The sequence below is a fragment of the Ornithorhynchus anatinus genome, chromosome 11 (genome assembly GCF_004115215.2).
Source record: "Ornithorhynchus anatinus isolate Pmale09 chromosome 11, mOrnAna1.pri.v4, whole genome shotgun sequence".
Classification (NCBI taxonomy): Eukaryota; Metazoa; Chordata; class Mammalia; order Monotremata; family Ornithorhynchidae; genus Ornithorhynchus; species Ornithorhynchus anatinus.
This window is the reverse complement of record NC_041738.1, coordinates 29,534,808-29,558,110: the sequence shown is the minus strand read 5'-3', so window position 1 is coordinate 29,558,110 and position 23,303 is coordinate 29,534,808. Positions and strand designations below refer to the sequence as shown.

Here is a 23,303-nt window from a genome sequence, read left to right as displayed (position 1 = left end):
GCATCTTTTTGTCTTGTCTTATGCTGTTGAATCATTTCTGATCCATAGGGACACCACAGACTCATCTCTCTTAGAACAACCCACTCTCCGTCTGCAATCCTTCTGGTAGTGGATCCATAGAGTTTTCTTGGTAAAAATATGGATTGGTTTACCATTGCCGCCTTCTGCACGGTCAACTAGAGTCTCCCCCCCCCCCAACTCTTTCCTGTGCTGCTGCTGCCCAGCATGGGTGAGTTTTGACTTGTAGCAGACAGCCTTCCACTCGCTAGCCACTGGCCAAGCTAGGAATGAAATGGGTAGGCCTCTGCTTAACTCTCCCTCCCGTAGCCAAGACTGGTAGGGTGCAGGAAACTCTTCAGGTGCGACCCTGAGAGGGGATATTGTATCTACCCCAGTGCTTACCACAGTGCCTGGCACACAGTAGGCACTTAGCAAATATTGTTGTTATTATTATTATTAATCCTTACCCACTCAAGACAGAGCTGGGGTATGTTGAAATACAATTTTTCTCCGGCTTCTCATTGACATGAAACTTTCCCTTAGCCAATTTCCCCTCCATGTTGGAATAGAACTCAAGCCTGATTTCCCAGCAGGTTTGACTAGTTAGTTGTGGTGAGTGAGTGCTGTTCACCAGTAACTGACTGTTCCATATCACAGATCTAAATTGTTTGAATGCTGCTGGAATAGTGTTGGCAGCATGTGCCAAGACATTCTTGTAATATCTGAGACTGATAAATAAAGGAAAAGGATTGGAGTCAGAGAGACCAGAGTCATCAGTCTGACTCAACTAAGCAATTACCTAAGTACTGCAGCAATAAACAAAAAGAAATCAAATGGATTCTTTTTTTTTTTTTGAGGGTAAAAAAAATGTTTCTTTCAATCTCAACTGATATGGCTTTAGCCACACACAGAGAGTGGGCTGAAATTATGCCTCACACTTCATATAGCAGCTGGTTGGGAAATAAAACATCTTACATTAAGATAAATAAGGAAAAAAAGTCTGAAAATTAATAACCGGAAAGATACACTTACTTTATGACTCTTTTTTCTGAATCAAAACAACAACACGGGAATCATGAAAGCCAGACCTACGCAGCGCAAGTATCCTAGTCAGTGATGGGAGAGGGATAAACTGAGAGGCAAGAATTTGGCAGGAGGAAAAGGAACAGAGGCTCAGGGAGAGAGATACAAGATGAAGCCCCAGTAGATAGAATCCGTGTGTTGATTCTCTGGTGAATGGTTACCATACTTATTATTCTTAAAGCTGATTGTTCCTGCACAGTGAATTAAAATGGCTTAGGTAACGTTCAAGCCCTGAAACTCCTGTCCATTCCAAAAGCTCCTTTGCTTTCCCTGCGCTCCTTAGACTTTTGAGAGCCCTGCAGATCCTGACGTCTAGGGTAAAGTTTTGATGGGCAGGTGGGAGTAAGGAGGGAGGGAAAGCAAGAAAAGATGACAGTGATCTAATCTGGATGTTTCCCCTCTTGGTTGTTCAACTCTGAGGGTGAAGATAAAAAAAGGCCAAAAGCAGACCACCGTGCAAAGAACCAGTCTGGCCCCAGTAGGAGTATGTTCCAGGAAAGGCTTTGGGAAAAGTGAATGATCAGGAGTTTGGTCAGGAAGCTGTATTGGGTGGTTAGTTGGCAAAACAGGTTATAGGAAAGCTTGGGCAGGTAGAGTCAAGGTAATAATGATGATGATAACAATAATAATAATAATAATAACGGTATTTGTTAAGCTCTTACTATGTGCCAAGCAGTATTCTCAACACTGGAGTAGATACAAGATAATCAAGATAAGATAAGATAAGATAATCAAGATAAGATAAGATAAGATAATCAAGATAAGGTTGGACCCAATCCCTATTCCACATGGGGCTCACAGTCCTCACCCCCATTTTGCAGATGAGGGAAGTGAGGCACAGAAAAATGAAGTGATTTGCCCAAGGTCACACAGCAGACATGTGGCAGAGGCAGGATTAGAACGTACATCCTCTGACTCCCAGGCCTGGGCTCTTTCCACTAAACCATGCTGAGTAGGGAATACTGGCATCCTATCTTAATTGTTAGACTTTAGGTGACCTCACCTGGGGTTTTGTAAGGTTGCAGGGACTTGTAACATGATTCATTTCAGTTTCTGCCAAACCTTGAGCCAAGTGGAAGGTAACTAATGGTATCCGGAGTGGTAGAAATCTGAATATTTTAGGGTCAGTGTCTGGAACAACTCTCAGAACCTAAGGCTTGTTCAGATAATGCCCGCTGCCACATAAAATTTGGGATGGCCTAGCAAAATTGGATAATCAAACCAAACCATTTGAAATTGTCAATTAAGTTTAGTTATCTGAACTTTTGATTAATATAATTCCCCTCTGTGCCAATTAGCCTGGATAATCAGAGCTCTGCTGCACTTCAGCCAGTCAGCAGTGTTTATAGAGCTTCACTGTGCTAGATCTGTAGGACAGGGAATAGGTCTGAACTGTTATGTTTGTATTTTCCCCAGCACTTAGCTCATCCCAAGTCCCACAGAAAGTGCTTAATAAAAACTGTAACCAGTCATTCAATGTTTTGCCATATTAGGGAGAGTCAAAGACCTCCTAAAATTTGTCCCTATGTACAAGGTGAGATTGGGTTTGGAAAAGTTGCAGTGGAATGTGAGGGAGTAAAGGAACCAGGAATAGTCAAAATGTTCCACATCTCCCCTCCCAGACTTCTCCTTGCCAAACCAGACATTTCATTTATTAGTTTGATTTCTGAAATTGCCCCTTTTACAGTCATAGCTTCAGGACACCAATCCAAATTTAAAAACATTTAACAAGAGACATAAAACCCTGGAAGCAGTCAACAGCTTGGTGATACTATTTAATACTTTTTAGAACACTGTAAAGCGGTTACCTCAAAATAACCTGTCCGAGCCTAACCTGACGATTAAGGCCCAAGTATTGTCAAGGGTGAGGACAGGCAGAGTTTAAAAAATGCAGAAGTGTCCTCCGGTGTGGTTGAATTGTAGTTCTATCTGAAAGAGAGGCAGTGTGAGACTCACACCTCGCAGATGCCTATGGGTCAATATGAGATTCTATTCCTAGACTAAAGGAAGGCAACACAACATCAATTTATAATTTCCATTTATTGTATACCTAGTGAGTGCTAGATGCCTTACAAGGCATTTAGTAGACTACACAGCAGCAAGGCATGTATAACAATCATTCAGTCAATCAGTGGTACTTACTGAGTGCTTACTCTGTGCAGACCACTGTACCGCATGCGTGGGAGAGTACAACACAGTTGGTAGACATGTTCCCTGCCCACAGTGTTTCTAGTCTCGAAGAATTTACATTCTAACCGGGGAGAGAGAAAACAGGCAGGCACAGACAGTGTCAGAGAACAAGTATAAAGCGGAAAGCAGAAGAAACACATCAGGATGAAGTAACTGAACAAGTATTTAATATAATGGTATTCGTTAAGCGCTTACTATGTGCCAAGCAATGCTCTAAGTGCTGGGCTTGGTACAAGGTAATCAGGTTGTCCCACGTGGAGCTCACAGTCTTAATCCCCATTTTACAGGTGAGGGAACTGAGGCACAGAGAAGTTAAATGACTTGCCCAAAGTCACACAGCTGACAAGTGGTGGAGGCGGGACTAGAACCCACGTCCTCTGACTCCCAAGCCCTTGCTCTTTCCACTAAGTCACGCTGTTTTTGCTTATCTCTTCTTTTCTTTCATCTACTCATTCAAACAATTGAATATGTAGATGAAAATATGAATAATGTGTAAATCAATGAAAATGCATATAGATGCATAAGAGTAGGGGATGTTAGCACACTGCGATAAGGTGAGTGTTGGTCTGAAATCACTGGAGTGCTGTTAATTGATAGGCTTCCTGGAGGACGTGGGATTTTAAGAGGACTTTAAAGACAGGGAGAGTTATGCTCTGCTGTATTTGGCGGGGAAGGAAGTTCTAAGCTAGAGAAACCCCATGACTTCAGGGTCAGAGGCAGGACAGTTGAGAGTAGGGTACAGATGAAAGGTGATCATGGGAGGAGTGATAAGTGCATGGTGGAAAATAATGGTTGAAGAGCACCATATGTAAGATGGAGAGAGCTAATGCGATGACTTGAAGTCAATCGTCAGGAGTTTCTCCTTAATGCCAAGAGACGTGGAAAACCACTGGAAGTTTTGGGGCATTATTTGAGAGTATTTTTTAAGTATTGTTGAAAACATATTGAGTTCCTAAATGTCAGTTCCATGACCCCCCACAGCATTTTGAGATATACCGCCAAGCTCTAACAAACCTGAGAATTTCCAAATAGAGCTTGAAGGACCCAAAATGATGGCTTTCTGGCCTGAAAACACTTTGAAACTGGTTCTTTCATAGGCTCCACCCCACTAAAATCTCTGCCCTCTTCTCTGATCCCACACACACAATGAAAAATTGGCATTCATGTTTGGACACAGAGGAGCATGGCCTAGTGGAAAGACTAGAAGTCTGGGAGTCGGGATCAATCAGTCAAAGACATTTATGTAATACTGTGTGCAGAACATTTGGGAAAATACAGCAGAATAAGTTAGATGTGAACTCTGCCCACAAGAAGCTTGTAGTCTACAGTGGGAGATAGACACTGAAATAGATTGGATGATAGGGGAGACATTTCTAATCCTGACTCAGCCACTTGCCTGCCATGTGATCTTGGGCAAGTCATTTAACTTCTCTGGGCCTCAGTTTCCTCATCTGTAAAATGTGGATTGAATATCTGTTCGCCCTTCTCTTAGATGGTGAGTTCCATGTAGGAAAGAGACTGAATCCATCTAGACTTAACCAGGAAATCCCCTGAACAGCCGAAGAGCTGTTCCAGGGAAGAAGCAGCTTTGATAAGTCTTATCTAATTGGGGTGGTTTAGGTGTTTCTTATTAAAATACCTTGGAGGAATTCCCGAAAGAAAGGGACTATTTTCACACTCATAGACAGGTCATGCAGCAGTCTGCGGCATTGTTCTGGGTGGCTGGAAAACTCTAAGCTGCTATTAGAGAGGGAAACATGCAATACATTATCTGGTTTGAAACCATAAAGGTGATTTTTGTTTGTCATACTGCACTCTGCCCGGTCTCGAGCTACTCTGCTGTTTAAGTCAAATTTCCGCTCCTTACGGCATGCTGTAGAAATGTTACAGTTGTTTTTTTCCTTATCTACATAAACAACATAACTTTGTCAGAAAATTGAAAATGTGCACTTTGTCCCATCAGCTAAAATGGGCTGTCAGATAAGGCTTTCTTTTCTCCATTGCATCAGATGAATGATGAAAATGGTTTTTGGCTTTGGAGTTTTTTTTTGCCAGGCAGTAGAGTAAATGATCAGAGTAGTAACATTTTTAACCTTATCTATCATACTGAAACATTTTTTCTGCCTCCAATAAAACATGTCAGAGTCGATTAAGGACATTCTTCAATGAGGTATAATTCACAGATTTTAGTAGCGAATCCAAGAGCACTGAAGTATTAAAGAGGCTGTGAATACTTAATTACAGATATGTTGCCATCCTACCTTTTACTGAATTCCCTTAACACTTTGGTGCTCTGACTCTGAAAATGCTCTTTTCCTGTGGTGGCAAAGAAAAGGAAAAGCCAGGTACAATGGTAGAATATGTCACATTGTATCTAGTGACAGTGCAGTGAAAGATACATTCAGCTGTGCTTATCTGGTACATGAGTGCACATTACTTTCCATGGGCTTGGATCACTTTGGACAGTATCATTAAATGCCACGTCATTACCTGTTATGGAGTAGTGCTTTTGCTTGAAGTGCCTCTTGGGATATGTGCAACAGTAGAGGAAGAATGATGGGTAAAGATGGAACCCGCATTAAATTTTCAATGGAAACACTATTGACTTTGACTTTTCAGAAGCCTTATCCGTTAGATGGTGTTTGTCACTGAACCTGTAAAGCCGCGGATGTTCTCGTCAGTTGAAAGTTGCAGCCAGTTGAACGATATGGACAGGTGAAGGCTCCGGAGGGATCCGCTGGGCTCGCGTTGAGCTGGAGGGGGTAAATTGAAGGTTTATTTATCCAATTCACTGTCAAGGTCAGCTTGCTGGAGAGCTGTCCTGTGTGCGCTTACAAAATGCCAAAATCCCAGCAAATTGTCTGAAAGAGGCTCCAAAACCCTGACCTTTGGGCGGCTTGCATCAACATGCCAATGTCTCTTAACAGGATCCTTAGAGGGCATTAAATGGTTTGTAAAATAAAGCTCATCACGTCAGCTGGAAGAACTGCTTTCCACAATCAGCACCCAGTCAAAGCTATCTTCTCATGTGGCAGAGGAGAAATACATATACGGAATAATTACACTGGAGGGTGGGTGTTCGTGTGAGTAGAAAGCAGGATGGCCTTAATTCTCACTGAATTTTGGAACCCAGATCGGGCCTGTAGTATGCAAAATTTAAATATCTTAAAATGACTTGGGGAAGAGAGGACGCGCGGCTTTTCTGTGCAAAGATGATGCTGTTGACGGTGAACTTTTTTCACACGGGTGGGTGCGACTGAAAACACTAGTGTTGGCCCAATACTTTCATCCACACAATGCATAAACAGAGGATGGAGTTGTTAGACATGGAATGTCCTCCATTTCTTCTCCCAGATGGTATTGCCAAGCGGGAAGTCCTCATGGGTTGGCTTGTTGGCTACGTAGTTCTCATTTTTCCATAACTTTATTTGAAGAGTCTGGACCCTGCCCTCACTCCTACTACTTACTCTTGGGTCCCAAATATATATAATTTAATTTCTAATTTCAGTCTTTCCGTGGGAGCTGCGTGGCTAGTATGACAAGGTATTATGGTTGCTCTCCCCATTTTCAAAACCTTACTAAAAGCACATCTCTTCCGAGAGATCTTCCCCTACTAAGCCCTCATTTCCTCTCCTCCCAATCTCTTCTGCGTCACTCATGCATTTGGATTTGAACCCGTTGTTCACCCCTCCCTCAGCCCCACAGCACTTAATGTGCATATCCGTAATGTATTTATTGATATTAATCTCTATTGCCCCTTCTAGACTGCAAACTTGTGGTAGGCAGGGAACATGTCTACGTGTTTATCAGATCTACTAACTCTGATAAATTGTGCTCGCCCAAGTGCTCCGCACACAGTACGCATTCAATAAATGCAATTTATTTATTGATTGAAGATGGGAAGGTAACGAATTATATTAGTTACATAATTTTTCCATGATAATTTAACAGTTCAGGTTGCCCCACAAGATTAGTTTGACAAAACTCTTTCATTCCTAGTCTCCATTGCTTCTCTTTCCTCTTGCCGTTTCCCTCCACACTCGCCTTTTCTCCTTCCTACATATGTATCCCATGATCATTACTTCGGAATCACTTCATGATTGTGAGATTCTGTTTTCCCTAATAAGAGTTCTTGGATGGTGAAGATTTCCACTGTTGGGGTAAAGTCTCTAGCATCTCCTCCCCTCCCTGCAGGATAAATAATCACATACCGAGGGAATAAAAACGTTCCATCTCTTTCAATTTAATGTTAAAAGTAGGCGGTTTGGGGGATACTGCTGCCTCTATTTACAAGGCTATTTAAAAGCCTCATTCTTATTTCTAATTCAATTAAAGTGCTGTTAATATGTCCCAGGTTTGCTGTAATGAGTCTGCAACTGAAACTGACACAGTTATCAATTCAAACAAAACACAAACTATTCATCTTTTTTTCTCTGTGGGAAATGCCAAAGGCTGGGTTTAGACCCTATCACTGCCCGGGCTTTGGTGATATGCTCAAGGGTCGAGCTGTGGATAGAACTGTTGTTTCCAGCTTCAGCTTTAACCCTACACAATGTCTTTGGTTTACAGGGTTCTATGGAATCATCTTCTTTTTTTTTTTTTTAACCGGATGATTCTTGTGGACCTTATGGACAGGAGCATTTCGGGCAGCCAATTCTCTTTACAGTATTTGAAATCCACACAGATAAGTAGATTATGTGTCAGCTTCCACCACACCATCAAAACTGATCTAGTCATTAGTGAGTAGGAAATTTATTTGTCTGTTAATTTGATTTACATAGCCTTCCCTTCTAAGAGTTCAAAGAGCTGTACCCAAACCATTCAGCCAATAAACATTTCTTAAACCACAGACATTAAGCCAATTTCACAACAAAAGGAGAACAGAGTTGAATTTAAGAAGAAAATTTAAAAAGAGGAGGAAAGGTTAGAGAAGAGTGAGAGATCAAAAGCCAATATTTTTAAAAAAAAATCAATACGCACTCAAATTTTGTGGGGAAGAGGGACTATTAATGAGCAAAATGTCAACGCTGGTTATGTCTCAGCCTTGGGCTGTTCTGGTTACCCACCAGAAAATGATGAATATATACATATATATATGTATATATTCATTTTCACATATATATTCTAGAGTTGTGTTGAGAAGTTTTCTACATACCTCTTGGTGCTATTTGGATAGAGCCCACAGAAAGAGAATAGCAAATAGGAACTTTAGCTGAGAAGGTAAGAGAATGAGGAGCATTCAAAAATCTAACAGAACCATAGGGGACAACACTCAGATTTGTTTAAACATTTAAGCTACACTGCTATACTTCAGTGTTCCTACATAGGCTTTCACAAGAAATACCCATTCTTAATGATCAGTGTCACCCCATGCCCTGTCTTCCTGAAACCTCAGTGACTTAACAATAGTGTTGCTACATAATTAGATGTGCTTTCTCCCCTCCCAGTGAATGTCCTTGTTCTTTTAATGGCCACATAATAAAGAAAATGGAAGTTGTGTCAAAGCTTTTAAAGCCCTTTTGTATCTGTGGGATAAATATGTATTTTGGTATATGTATTAATTTGGAATGCATATCATTATTGATAGAAGAATATAGTTATATCAGGCAAATAGGTATGCTGGCACTCTCTAAGAAGTGGAGTTTTGACATGGTGGACTATAAGGGCTCCTTTGGAGCCATTAGAAACTATCATGTGAATCCTCCTTAGTTCACAGATCATTGACTTAGACCCTTTGAACCATCATTGTGTGTTGTCTGGATTTCATTACTGGGCATGCTCAGTGTAAAAAGTCCATATGTGAGATGTCACTCTGAAATGTTTGTTTTTCAGAGGGAAGGACTCTTAGAAAAATGATTAACTTCACATACAGAACAAAGGGTAGGGTCATACCCTCAAGTGAATAGAAAATTCCTTTTTTTCCCAAGTAATACGTAATGTTTGGAGCTGAATGTTCTTTCTTATTCAAGGACAGCCATCATAGTGTAGAGAATGCCCATACTTTTCGTTAATAATTCTCTCCTGATTGCACAAAAGTCTTAGTCTTCTAGCATGCTTATAATTCCCTAAGGAAAGTTTTGAGAGCCTCAGATACTTTAAAAAAAAAAGCCACCCAAATTCTGTTGGCGCTAAAACGCTTGGCTCCTGTTGGAAACACAAAGAGATCTAGTGGGATGCCTCTTCACTTACCTTCTAAATATCTTTCTAAACTTGTCTCTCTCTCCCTTTCCCTTTTTCTCCTCTCCTATTTCTTTCCTCTCTATAGACATTCTGCTTTCCTTCACAATGATCAAAGCGCTTGTCAGATTACTCATAACCTGTTCAAATTAAGTTTCACAATTAACCATAAAAATGACTTTGTTGGGGGGTAAGGGAATGTTGATCCTATGAGCAATAACCTGTAGATTTTTTTCTTGTTTTTCTTCCTGATTCACAAAGTTCTCCTGGTTTTCCTGCAATTCTATTAAGCCAGCAAGTGTTCATTTCAAATAAGATTTCTTCACCTCACAGTGGGAAGTTTCTTCAGACTCTGCCCATCACAACTAGAATCATTGCTAGAGAAGATCATTTTTTTAACCCCATGCTAAATCAGTCCCTCTTGAATGATGGACCTCTGACTTTTTAGTTTGAAGATGACCTTGGAAGGGCAAAAGTGTCTTCTCAATCAATCATTTAGTGTATGTATTGAACGCTTACTATGTGCAGAACACCATACTAAGAGCTTGGGAGAGTACAATACAACAAAGTTGGTAGACACTTACCCTGCCCACCCCCAACCTGATCATCTGTGCAGAAAGAAAGGTTCTCGTGATTCATCTTTTGGAGTGAAAAGGAGTGAGAGGAGTCTCTAAGTCTCCAAGGTTTCTCCATTCTAAAAAACATGCCAAAAACATCTGAGAGCTTCCAGGTGTGAATCAAGATGGAAATGAAACTTTCCCTCCGAAAGTCTCCAGAAGCCCTAATAGCAACAGAGTCACTGGGGGCTATCTGGAGGCCCTCTGACGCTCGCATATTGAGAAAATCCTCTCTTGGAGACACTGTGCCTTCCTACAGAGGAAACAGGTAGGCCATTTGCCCCAGTTGTTATTATCTTTGGAAATACTTGGCAAGTGATGACTCAGATTGCGGAGCAGAGGGAGAAAGGGGGAGACTTTGAAGCAATATCAATAACCCAGGTTGTGAACACAGCATCTTTTAGGAAATAAGCGGCAGCAGTAATAGGGGCCATCATTATGAACAGCCTATACTGAGGTATATCTCTCATCATGGACTATAAAAATTAATCAGTTCTTGGGCAGTAGTTGCTGATGGAGGCTGCTTCTTTGCAGATTAATTCTGCAGAGACTGTTCTGTCTGGGTTGACACTTGCATGGCTCATTTTTGTAGCCGGGTGAAAAGGACTCCCTGGGCCTTGGGATTTTGTGTGGATTTGTGATTGAATATAATCCAATTGAAACCTCTGTCCTACCATTGTGGAATGGCAGAAAGTCACTGTTGCCAGATTTAACTATTTGGCATACTCGATCTCAATGACTAAAATCTTTTAGGAACAGTTCCATTTCTGAAATGCAAATGTAAGCCACATGTTTATAGTGGGGTTTCTTGTAAGAGCAGGGAACTTCCTGAATTCCCTCATTCTCTCTTAGCCCAGTGTATCTTAAAGGACTAAAAAATCTAATAGGACCCATTTGCCCAGAAACCCTCTTTTAAGAAAATACCGTGATTAATACTTAAGCACCCTCCCTTAGGTGGGACTGAGTCTATAGGATGGTAATTGAGAGACTATCCCTAACTGAGACTATCCCTATCCCTCCCTGTAGTGGACTGACTCATTCTATTCAGGCCTCTCTATTTATTTGGCTGATCTTCCTCATTCATATTGAACTGTGACTCATCACTGAATTTCCAAGTGGGACCAGAGTGCCCCCAACCCAAAACTCTATAACACAGTTTTGCTCCAGTGGTGTTGAGGAAAGAGCAGACAGGTCACCTGAAACTCTGGCTCACTGAACATGGCAGGGTGCTTAAAGAGCCTATGACTCTCTCAGGGATACCAGCAGTTTAAAAACCACCAGAACTCTGGTTGATGGTGACAAGGTTTGATGATACAGTAGTCAAATGTCACTCCATCCATAAAAGAAGAGTCAAGGGCCTGTATCAATCTGTTTTTCAGCAAAGATCATATCTGCTCTACTGCATTTTGTTCTGAAGTTCGGGTTGAATATATTCTTTGGTAAGCTGGACAGGAGAAATCTGGCTAGAATCTTGTTGGTCTTGGAAAACAATGGGATACCTCAGTAATTTCAATCAATGGTATTTATTGAACGCTTAATGGGTATAGAGCACTGGATTGAGCACTTGGGAGTGTACAGTACAATGGAGCTGGTAGATGTGATCCATGTTCACAAGAGTTTACAGTTTGCCGAGGAACTTACAGTCTACAGTAATTTCCACAGTCTGCTCTCCCAACTGGAAGCTGGAGTTAGAATGTGTTCCTGATGAACTGGAAAGTTCTTGCCACTCACCAAGTTATAAGCTTCCTTAAATGTTTTTGAGATGGTCACCCAGGAATTTCTCTTTGCTGATGACTGTGTTCTTGAGGCCCAGACACAAAAAGGAATACAGGTGATAACTGTGCTGTGGATTGAAGAAGATTGAAAATACCAACCATTATCTGTTAAACCCTACACTCCATCAACTATCTATGTCAATTGACATAATTAATTCTGTTACTTGGAAAACATATGAACACGTCTCATAAGGAGTTGGGTTCTAATCCTGGCTCTGCCGCTTGCCCACTGTGTAACCTTGGGCAAGTCACTGCACTTCCCATGCATCAATTACCTCATTCATAAAATGGGGATTGAGACTGTGAGCCTTCTGTGGGACGGAGGCTGTGTCCAACCTGATTGTCTTGTATCTATCCCAGCACTCAGTACAGTGCCTGGCACATAGTAAGTGCTTAACAAATACCACAATGATACAGGCACAGTCAAGGAGATAGAAAACCTCTGGGAGTCTCCAAGTCAGGACTGGCACCAACACTGCATCAAGATGGTATCAAATCTTCTTTATGGCTATGAGATCAATCAATCAACAAATAGTATTTACTGACATGGAGAGATCAGCAAGGAGTCAGAATACAGCCGTTCTTGGACCTGCCTGGTGGGTATTTGAATGGAGAGGAAGAAATGGAGCCTGGCAATATTGTGGAGGAAGGTTAAAAATTGGGAGTTGAATGAGAGGAGAGGGAAACACCAAGGATAACGTCAAAGTCGCGGACCTAAGAACAGTATACGGTGCATAGAAAGTGCTTAACAAAAACCATCTTTATCATTATGGGGAGGATGGTGGCATTATCAATTGTGTGGGGAAAGTTATGGGGAGCAGAGGCTTTGGAAGGAAAGACGATGGCTTCAATTTTGGAAATATTGAGAGTTAAGTGCTAGTGAATACCCATGTAGAGATGTTCTGGAAGCAGGAGGAAATGTGATTGTAGAAAGATCAGAGCTAGCGATTTGGAAGTCATCCAAGTTGTATTGTACTCTCCTAAGCACTTAGAACAGGGCTCTGTACATGGTAAGTGCTCAATAAATACAACTGGTTGATTGACTGATGGAAGTGGTAACTGAAGTCAAAGGAGCAGGTGGGCTTCCTTGAGGAGGGAGTGAAAAGTGAGAAAAGAAGGGGATCCAGAACAGATCCTTGATAGAGACCCACAGGCAAGAGGAGAGTCAGTGACAGAGAGTGAGGAAAATCAGCCAGAAAGGTAAGACTAGAACCAGGAGAGAACAGAGTGAAAAAAATCCAAGATTAGTTAAAGATTAGATAGTTTCCTAGGAGAAGGGACTGGTCCGCAGTGTCTAATCACACAAGGATTCATCTTACTTGGTTATGTGATTTTCTTGGATCCTTACAGCGGCCTTTAGCCCCTGAGTTTCTTACACATGCAAACCAATTTAAAAAGAATGATTAAACTATTTGTAATGGTCTTAAATAACAAAAGGAATTTTTGTTTCATTGATCCACAAATGTAGTTATTTAATTTTAGTCATCAAATAAATTATTCTGAGATAGGGAATTGAAAGATGTAGAATCACAAAATACCTCATATCCATTCTTTAACCTCTTTTCCTTTAGCACAGAAACAAGCCTGTGGGTTAATTTTGCACCTGAAGATCTTTTCTCTCCTGGGGCCTAGGAAGCATCCTGGGACCCCTCCAACCTTTATTGGGTTTCCAGGAAAGGGTAAAATTAGACACATTCTTTCCTTCAAACCTCCAGAATGATGAGGTTGATGCTTACATCCACATTTAATTGATTCAGGAAAGCTCTTGTGGGGGTGGGGGTTGGAGGATGGGGGACTGTTGACAGCTGACAGTCCCACAAATGCTTTTCTCCAAAAGGGGAAGAAAAATTCCTTGCAGTATGCGAGAGGAGGGGTTGCACTTACTGCATCTCTGCACCTATTTCAGTGAAGCTTATGGGAATTTTCTCCAAGTAAACAATGCTCCATAAGAGGAGAGAAAGAAAAGGAAGTTTTGTCTAGTTGAACCCTATGTAGGAATGTCCAGAATTTCTCATAGCTTCCTAGGTGTAAGCTAGATTGTAAGATCCCTGAGGACAGGAATCATGGTTAGTAAACCACAAAGTGGCACATTTAGTTAGAATTTGGCATATTTTTGCCAAATCCAACGGCTTCTACCCCACCCTAATCTTCCTCAACCTCTCAGATGTCTGTGGATTTTGCGAACTGGACTTTGTGGACACCCCCTTCTCTTGGAATCATTATGTAACCTTGGCTTCACTGATACTGTCCTTTCCCGGTTCTCCTCCTATCACTCTAGGATTTGTACCTTTTAAGGACTTGATATTCACCCTACCTTTATCCCCACATCACTTATGTATGTATCTGTAATTTCTTTTAGTATATCTCTTCCAATCTAGACTGTAAGCTCCTGTAGCAGGAAAGCTCATTATTGGACAGGTTTTGCCTCCATCTGTTGCTGAATTGCACATTCCAAGCACTTAGTACAGTGCTCTGCACATAGTAAGCGCTCAATAAATACTATTAAATGAATGAATGAATGAACATGTCTACCAACTCTGTTATATTGTGCTCTCCCGAGCACTTAGTTCAGTGCTTTGCACCTAGTTAGCACCCTATAAATATGATTGATGTATTGATGATTGCAGTCTCCCAAATACTTATTACAGTGCAGCGCACTAAATTAAATGCTTAGTAAATACTGTCCAGTACCGAGAATACTAAAAGACTTGTTTTATTTTAAGCAGAACTCTTTTTTCCCCGCATCCAGTAAATATTAGTAGATGTAAACTTGGTATGACAAGAATTAGTTTAGTTCATGTCGTAACCTCATTTGTGGGTGTTGGCAAATTTCAAGTATCTAAATCTTTGGAAATGAAGAGTTGCCTTTTATTAGAGTCTCAGAAGAGATAGTTATTTGAACTTTATGCCCAACTTTCATGCTGTAGAGTTGAAGCAGAACATGCTCCTATCTGAACTTTAACAATTGTTTATTATTTGTGTGTGCACAGAGACGTTAGACAACTTATCCTGTCAACAAACGGGCAAAGTATCAGTATATTAAATTTGAACTTTATCTCTGAACATCAATTTCATTCCAAAAGGACTTTGACTTGCAACATACTGCTTACTTGGTGGAGAAAGTCCATTTGCTCATTGTCTGTGCTGCTATGCTAGGAAGCTGGGAAATTGGGAAAATGGAGTGAAACAAGCAAGTCTGATTAATGCAGTAGTCTTCCTCTATCATTAAATGACTCATTTTCTTCAAAATTTCCAAGGTGCTTTGAAATCAAGCTTTTAGAGTTCTCATAATGATGGTCAAATTTCTCCTTCCTGTTCTGCCTCTGGTTTCAGATTTTACTACTCCCTGTGTCCTCATGGTGACTGCAGTAAGTAAATATAGTCATTCATGTATTTTATACTAGTAAATCACCAAGGCCCTCTCAAAGTGTAGAAACTTAAATATATAAAGAAGACATATTTTTCAGCTAATATGTGGCAACTTTTTCCCATTGTACTTTGCAGGCCTCTTCAAAATATTTATATACACAGGTGCTGTATTTTATTAAAATAACTGGTGTTTTTTTTTTTAAAGAAGAAAGTTGGTAATATAATGAAATTTATAACCACTATATTTTCTAAAGTCAAAAGAACTGATTTTTGTGAGCTCAGGACACTCCTTGTATACTCCGAATATAGTGTTGGGTGGCAAAGGAAGGAACACATATTTTTATGAAGGAATCCAATCTATTGACCAACCAGGGTGGTAAATAGTATGCTGCATTTATGTGGGTGGTGGGGAGGCTCTAGCAGTTAAAAAGGAAAAGAAAAAAGTCTTCAGAAGTAGAAGTCTCCAGGAGGGCTGCCTCCTGGATTCAACATATGGAACAAATGTGTTAAAGCAGGGGTGGGATTTTTCAAGTTTTTGGAGACTATTTCAAGACCCATTGACAGATCTTTAGCATTCCAACCTCATATTCACATTTCTGTATTTGGACTGGGTTTACTTATTCTCCTTTTCTGTAAGTAAATTTGTGTCTGTCTTTCCACTTAGATATGAAGCTACTTGAGTTTAGGGATTGTGCCTTTTCCCTCTATTAAATTCTCCCAGATGTTTAGTACAGTGGTCTTCATAGCATAAGTGCTCAATAAGTGCAAGTTTCTCCCAATGGCAGAGGGTGGTCTTGTGGAGTGTACACAGTCCTGGGAGTCAAATGGCCTGGGTGTGATGTTGGGGAAGTCATTGAACTTCTCTGTGCCTCAGTTTTTCTCAACTGAAAATAAAGGAACAAACTTTGTTCCTCTAATGCCAACCTACTCACTGCTCCTTGATCTCCTCTATCTGACCATGGCTTCTTGCCCATGTCTTGCTTCTGGCCTGGAAAGCCCTCCCTCCTTGTATCTGACAGACAATTACTCTCCCCCTCTTCAAAGTCTTACTGAAGGCATGTTTTTGTGAGCTCAGGCCTCCAAGAGGCCTTCCCTGACAAAGTCCTCTTTTTCTTTTCTTCCACTCCTTTCTGCGTCACCCTGACTTGCTCCCTTTACTCATCCCCCCTCCTGGCCCCACAACACTTATGTACATATCCATAATTTATTTACTTATATTAATGTTTGTCTCCCCCTCTAGACTGTAAGTTTGTTGTGGACAGGGTGTTGTCTCTTATATTGTTCTATTGTGCTCTCCCAAGTGCTTAAAACAGTGCTCTGCTTACAGTAAGTACTCAACAAATACAATCGATTGATTGATTGATTGCCTGGACAGAGAGAAGCAGCATGGCCTAGTGGATAGAGCATGGACCTGGGAGTCAGAAGGACCTGTGCTCTAGTTCCGGTTCTGCCACTTGTCTGCTGTATAACCATGGGCACTTCACTTTGCTTCTCTGTGCCTCAGTTCCCTCATCTGTGAAATGAGGAATGAGACTATGAACCTTATGAGGGACAGGGACTGTGTCCAACCCATTTATCTTGTATCTACCCCAGTGCTTAAAGCAATGCCCGGGACATAGTAAGCACTTAACAAATACCGCAGTTATTATTATTATTGGACACATTCACTGCAATTCCCAGAGAGCCCACAGTGATTATCTGTACCACTGTGGGTGTTAATAGTTTTAATATGAGCACCTTGTAGATAGGGTGTCACTTTCCACATGTCACTTCACTTCCCAAGTGCCTAGTTAAGTACACCAAACCAAATAATTACTTCTACTACTATTATTTATCCATTCTCAGACCAACCCATATGCACGGTAACTCTCCGGGGTCCTGACCATTTCTGGTTCAGTTCCTCTCTTGACCCTCCACCCCACCCTACTGGGCAGTATAGCTCACTGTAAACGTTCTCTTCCGCATCTGAAAGTAGAACAGTGCAGTGAAGATTTGGGTAGATGAGGATTTAGGGCATGTAAGAGGTTGCTAACTTTTGTGCTGTATAGCTTGCCTTAAATCTAATCATTTTTGTGATCTTGAGAGTTTCAGTTCTTAAAGTGATGGTCATTCTTTTGGAGCCAAGATACTGTTTCTACACTGTAGCATATGTCAGAAATTGTGACATAAGACAGAAACTCATAATACTTGCTGTGAACCAAAAGGAATGTGTCTTGTTAGCAACTTAGACAGGATCCAATTCTCAACTTAGCTGCTTTTATTGCATCTGCAACGGGAGAGGAAAATACCACTAAATAAACCAAGGCTGTTTTCCTGATAAAATATTAAAATTTAAACTAAGAGTGTCAGGGTAGTGAGTTTCCAACATTGTATCATTCCCTACCCCAAGGATTCTCACCAATTTTCTGGAAATATAAGTGATAGTTAACATTTGCTTAACATGGTACAAGTGTCGATTAATACATAATCCTGCACTGAGGTAAACAGGGTGGGGTGTCTCCATTTTATGGGTAAAACAACTGAGAGGTTAAACCACTTGATTAAAGCTTCCTAAACCAGTGTTTAGGAAGGGATTAGATTTTAGCTCCTGATTTTGCATTCAGCCCCCCCGGCAAAATAAGCCCCCCAAAATGTGAACTTGTCCTAAATGCTATTTCCACAGTCTTTGTTTCCAGAGTTGGACCAGGAGAATTCCCCTGGGTGGGCTTCTGGGAACTGTTGATATCATCATGGAGGGTTAGGAAGGGATCAGATGTGGAACTTGGACTTTGGCTGTTGCCTCATCCTTTATTTCCCCTCCACTTCAGCTCTTCCCCTCCCCTTAAAAACTATGTGACACTCTATAGTCCAGAGGGAAAAATCCATAAATGCCCTTGGGGTGCCCCAATTTAGTTTGCCACTTTGCAAAATTCCTAGTCAAGGCTCAGTCTATTGTATTGTAGGATATTGAGTCAGATTCTGCTCTCATTTCATTAAACCCAGCTTTATGAAATAATATTCTAAGAGGCACACTGAAAAATTTGAAAGGAGAGAAGACCATTCCTATCCTAAAATGAAAAATTGTTATCAAAGAAAGATTTGTTGACTCCCAGAAATGAATGATCTGTTTTTGAGTGATTAAAATAAAAGCATTTATTTTAAAAGTCTATGTACGCTCTTAGATCCTCATAATGTAATGGAGAGAAGAGCTTCATATCTACTGAATCTTGGTTTGGATCATTTTTTGATCCAGTGGAAAACATTTGCAAATTGCATGAGAAAAATCTACAGAAGAAGAACTATTTAGCTAGAAGATTAGTACTTTTATTCCTGGACAAGGGATTTAAAGTCCTCCTTTAAGACAGAAATTCTTCCATGTGGGAGGAAAATAGAATGAAGAGAGGAACCTGATATTAGTGGATGGAAATTATATTTCATTCTTTAGAGAATTCCATCGCAGCATGACTTATCACATCATGGTATCATTTCTGAATAGGACTCCAATTCAATTACAATTCAGAGATCTAAATCTTTCCCTTTTTGTTGGGGTTTTGACTATGTTACAGCAATTTCCCCTGCCTAGACTCTCCTGGATTATAGTTAAATAGATGCCATCATTAGGATCAATGATGTTAATGTTATCAGAGTTATAGAATGAACTATCAAAACATCAACATTTTTGGGCAGGGTCAGGATGACTATGCAAGTTTCTCCCAATGGCAGAGGGTGGTCTAGTGTAACGAACACAGTACTGGGAGTCAAATGGCCTGGAAGTGATATTGGGGAAGTCATTCAACTTCTCTGTGTCTCAGCTTTCCCTCGTCTGAAAAAAGGGACAAAGTAATCAGTTCTCCCTTTGTTTTAGACTGTGAGCCTGACTTAGGAAATGGAATGGTTCCCATCTGATTACCTTGTATTGATACTAGCACTCAGCACAGTGCTGAATAAATACTATCCATGTTTACATGAAGTCTATGCAGATTTGCCTTTATTCAGTAAGGTCTAAGATTTAATGGGGTTTCACAGGGTCTTTAGTTTGTTAGAGTGTGTGTGTGTGTGTGTGTGTGTGTGTGTGTGTGTGTGTTCAATTTGGGGGCCTCATTTCAGGAGGTAATAAGAAGAACGATTTTCTTTGGAGGTGATTCTGTTGGTAGGCAATTGTCTTCTAGAACTTCATGATTTTTTTCTGAAAATCTTTCAAGAAATCATCAGTTGGGAATGATGTATATATAATCTTTAATTCAATTCATTTATGTTGATGCTATTAATGAGATTTGAGTCGCTAGAACACCCAAACTGGGTCATTCGGAGAAGAGAATAGTTGAAAATGCTTTAGCTGAACTGGCGTGGGATCATTAATCCAAGTGTCCATCAATTTAATTATGTATTTTTTCCTGTGCTTTCATCAAGCTCCTTTTTTCTAGCAGATGGCTAGCCACCACTAACCATAACAACACTACTGACTGTCTGGGTTGGAGAGCAATTGGAGATAGATGTCCTGTTAGTCCTGAGTTATCCTTGACCATCTAACAGCGAGGCTATAACATTTACTTATCAGCACAAAGTTGTTTCTTTCCTTTTCTTTCGTCTTCAAAACATTCATATTTTTCAGTTGAAGAAAAAAGTAATCTAAGCAAAAATGTCAAATAATAGTGCCAAAAATATGAACAATGTGATTGACTGGTTTCTTGGCGAGTAGCATCTGCCATCTGGATAAACAAGATAATTCTATTTTAATCTTTACCTTTGTTTTCAAGAGACAGATGAAAGAAAAAATCATTTTGAAAAATTAATCTGCATTTTTCCTTGTTTAAAAAAAAAACCTCCATAGAAATGAAGATCACTTTTAAGACAAAATACATTTTTTTTGGTTATCCATGTTGAGCCTTTCTTTGGTAGTGAAGTACACTTCATAAGAGAAATAAGACCCGGTCATTCGATGAAAAATAGTCATAAATTTAACTTTTGAGGTAAGGAAACAAAGTATGGGTGACTAGGAATTACAGGGTTGATAATTAAAATGTAGTTATTTGGGATTTAGGAAAACAAAGTTGAAGGCTTTTTTTTCCCTTTTTAGTATTTGAAGGTAATTATATCTTTATTGACCTTCCCCTCTCAGTTCTCTTCCCCCCACCTCCCATGTCAGGTACGTGCTTAATATTATCAACATGACATCTCCTTTCCTTGAAGGGTTGCCCGTCACACTTTGAATCACTTCCCTCCTTGGTTACATTTTCTAATCAGTTCACATGATTGAGCTTACATCAAGTGATGCTTTACTTAATTCCTTTCCGTTTGTAGGGTGCGATTCTTGGAGGGACGCTCGTCAAAACTTTGGAGGGCCCTGTCAGTTTGAAAAGAACATGACCTTTAAATTGTATCAGTATGTTTGCTGGTGCATAAGGGAAAGGAAAAGGTTTATAGTGATGGAAAACCACTCTAAAAATGAAAAGTAATTCAGAGGAAACCAGCATGAGAAGTTAATTTATATTTATTTAATTGGCTAAATAAGGTGGGAATAGTGAGGACACATTGGTTGTTGGAAAACTGAAGATATATGTATGTGTATGTGTGAATCAAAACCCAAATTAAAGATATATAAGTATATATATTTAATTTGGGCCTTGATTCTTTGGCTTATTTGAATTCGTTTCCCTTTTCTTTTTTTTTCTCCTTCTCTCCTTCTCCCTCTCCCAATCCATAGATTTTGTTACACTATTATTATAACAGGTAAAACAATGTAATCCCGTTACTGCAATTTAGGTAAAAAATGTATCTACTTCTATACAACTGTCAAGTCTGGAGTTGAATTATGAAGTTAGACTTTCTATTGCTGGGAGGATTAATGCTGTTCATTCTTATTCAGTGTGTCACTGGTGACCAATCTGGCAGGGTTAGGATCATTTTTGCGAGAGAAGTTTATGAAAAAGAAAACCTGTTTTTGCAGGATAAATGCAGATCTCCTGACTTTATTTTGAGAGTTTTTATTAGAGTTGGAAAAATTGAGGAAACCCATCTGGTAGGCATATTCACATTTTTGTTGGGCTTTTTTGTTTAAGTTTTTCAAGTTGTGAGACTTTTGAATCTAGAAAAACTCTTACCATCCCTCCCAGGGGCCTTTGGGGCCAGGAATTGTTGTCCTCCTCCCCCATTTTTTCCAGTTAAAAATGTTTTGATTTATAACTCAAAAAAGAGAGGTTAAGATAATGAACATTTCCTGGCTTAGGGAGGTGACCAAAAATAACAATATGGGTTTGGCGAAGATATGCATGAAACCCCCCGAATATCCAACTTGATTTGTAGCATGGTTGCCTTTGAGAGTCAAGAATGCCTTTTAATACTTGCATACCACTCATGTGACTGAGGAGAGAGGAGCATAACCACATAGAGGGCCGATATGTATATATCGACATGCATACATACTTACATACATATATATTGACCCTCTGTATGGTTATGCTCCTATGCACATACATCTATATGTGCTTAAGTTAATAAAATTTACAAGCACATTCACATATCTGTGATCTTAGCTCTACTTTCAAGAAATGATTGTGTCCCAAAACTTTACTATTGGATATTTTTTAGTCATTAAGAACAGTGTGTGGAGGATATTGGTAAATATGTTCTGTAATTGAATGTGATTATGGCAGCCACGTCCAGGACTCTTGTTAGAAAACATGGAACAAAGCAAAACAAAAAACATTAAGAACAATGCTGCCATTCTGGTTGGACCATTGGTCCTACCCAGTAATGACTGTTTTTTCAAATGAACCTTTGTTGTGACCCTTCTCTGTCCAGGAGCCTGCTAAAGATTGCATTAGCATTCTTAATTGAATTGCATTCTATGTGCACATCAGTATAGTAGAATTAAGTGTGCTTTCACTTAGCGATACATTATACTGTAACTCCCATTTTGAGAAAATGACCAACTACATAGCCCACATCTCCAGTCAATCATATTTCAATCAATCAATCATATTTATTGAGTACTTACTGTTTGCAGGGCACTGTACTAACTGCTCGGAAGAGTAGGATATAACAGAGTCAGTAGATGAGTTCCTTACCCACAACAAGCTCAACCCTCCTTTTCCTCTCAAGCTGTGGACATCAGTAGCTTCACCTACTGTTGTTCATTTTCAGTCTGGGGATCTCAGACTCTTCTGTTCAAAGCAATCAATTAATGAATAAACTAATCCAGAAAGGAATATGTATGGTATTTATTGACCATTTACTGTGTATAGGGCCCTAAGAGCCCTGTACTTAGCATTTGGGGTACAATACAGTGGAGTAGGTAGATAAGTAGACACGATCCCTATGCTCAAGAAGCTTACCATCTAGTCGGGGGACAAGCTGGAAACCTTTACAGGTAGTGGAAGTGGGCAGGGTACAGAGATCTGTGCACAGAAATGCTAGAAGTGGGTGGGGACAAGGATGTAATTTCTTAGTGGGTAGGGGCTTGAGTGTGGGGAATTGAGTGAGGGGATTGAGGGGGAATAAGGTGGTGAGATGAGAGACTAGGGAGAGAAGTTTTCCAGGAGAAGATATGATTTTAGTAGGGCTGTGAAGATGGTAAGGAAGTGGTCTGTCAGGTTTTGCCCCTTTTTGGCCAATAGGAACTTTCCTCCACTTAGATTGTTTGTCTTCTATCATGTCAGTCCTTCTTTAGATAGGTGTTAAAAGTCTCTGGGGTCCCGGTGCCATCTATTTTTCTATTTCTTTCTTATGTTTGTTCAGGGACAACCCCTGGGCAAAAAGTATCCCAAGTGAGAGGTGTTTTTGCTTGTTCTCCTTCTTTAGCCTCTCTGATTCAGATATTCCGGGGGGCTCAGCCATGTCGTTAACAGCAGAACCTGTCATACAGGTATACTGCCCTGTGTCCATGGAATCCTGTTGGGAAACCACGTAGTTTTTTCCCTCCTGTGGAATAAATGGCCTGTAATAATGTTAAGCCATTAATGTGTGTCAAGCACTGTACTAAACACTGGGGTAGATACAAGACATTCAAGCCAGACCCAGTCCCTCATGGAGTTCACAGTCTAAGTAAAATGAAATCAAGATTCATGTTCCACTCTAGAGTGTAAGCTTGTTGTGGGCAGGGAACGCATCTCGG

At 40.3% G+C, this 23,303-nt stretch overlaps 1 non-coding gene across 1 annotated transcript; it reads right to left on the bottom strand.

The window, feature by feature from the left end:
* Window positions 1-239: 239 nt before the first annotated feature.
* On the bottom strand, window positions 240-377 carry LOC114815306. The gene has a single exon (XR_003763070.1). It is a non-coding gene; the product is annotated as a small nucleolar RNA SNORA7 (small nucleolar RNA).
* Between the last annotated feature and the right edge of the window lie 22,926 nt (window positions 378-23,303).